The sequence below is a fragment of the Seriola lalandi genome, unplaced genomic scaffold (assembly GCF_002814215.2).
Source record: "Seriola lalandi dorsalis isolate HSWRI2012SDOR001 ecotype SW California unplaced genomic scaffold, Sedor1 jcf7180002051925, whole genome shotgun sequence".
NCBI lineage: Eukaryota > Metazoa > Chordata > Actinopteri > Carangiformes > Carangidae > Seriola > Seriola lalandi.
This window is the reverse complement of record NW_019522478.1, coordinates 5,340-6,647: the sequence shown is the minus strand read 5'-3', so window position 1 is coordinate 6,647 and position 1,308 is coordinate 5,340.

Here is a 1,308-nt window from a genome sequence, read left to right as displayed (position 1 = left end):
ACTTCATTTATTCTCTGAGGTCGATGGATGTTCCCATTAATATCTCTGTGATAACTCCGTGTAGAAATACGGCGTAAATGTTGTTAGAATCTGTCGACTCGCCACTTCCTCTTTCATATTCCTGCGAGATCAGACGTGACTCACAGACTCTAACATCTGGTTACAGTAGAGTGAATTTATAAAATTTCATTTTACACATTTAATTACGACTTTCTGAACCTATAAAACTTTGCTGAAACATTTCAAGCACCAAAACAATTCATCAATTCACAACAGTAAAGGTTTGTTTTCACAAAATATTTGAAGAATTTAAAAAACTAGGCTTTAAAGATTTATAGGAAGAGCTGAGATTGTTCTGGAAATTGTGATATAAACCATGTGTTTATTATGTTATATACATGAACCCCTTAAAAAAGGTGAATTTAAGAAATAATGTAGAAATCGAGAAAATGCCCTTTGACCTCAGAGGGATAAACTCTCACCAAACTCCATTGAAAAATCTGTGACTTTAACATGACCTTGCTAAAATCTAAATTTATTTACTGGATGGAGAATAACATGAAGTATTTTAATAACATTTACAAGCTCCATGTTCAATCTATCACTTTTCTCCAATTAATATTTCCACTTGAATATTGTTCGCTGGTGACGTTGATCCATTCAGCCTCTCACCAGAACACAACCACAGGGTGTGAATGAATGAAAAAAAGAGTTAGAAAACATTTCCTCATTAATTCAGTCGTTTCATCATGGATTACCTTTTCTCTCCGCTGGAAGAAAACTGAGTTTATTAAACTCCCGACTAAGTGGATCAAACTACGTACGGTCCATAAGGGGCAGGTTTTGTGTAATGTGTTTTTTTCTGACCTTATTGTTTATTTTATTTTACTTATTTTATTCTACTTTCTTCCAGGTCCACCTTACACAAGGTAATGTAAACATTTCCTGTTGTAACATAAACTGATGCCCTCCAATAAAGAATCTACATTTAGCTGATACAGGTACAAAGTACAAACCTCACAGGTAAACAAAGCAGCTGTTATTGAAGCAGAAACACATTTATATTCAAGTCTTATGACACATCATCAAAACTTAATTTATATCTTTATATTTTATTTAATTTAGAAAAGGAAAGACGTGGGATCAATTCTTCTACAGCTAGAAAGGATCTGAAAATGTGTCCGGTTGTGTTTGGTTGGTCGACTACCAGCCGAACTAACCGGAAGTCGTTGTGGACTTGTGAAAGGTTCTTACATTTATAATTTAAAATAAATCAATTGGTCTTTTATTAAGAGAAAGTTATAATTT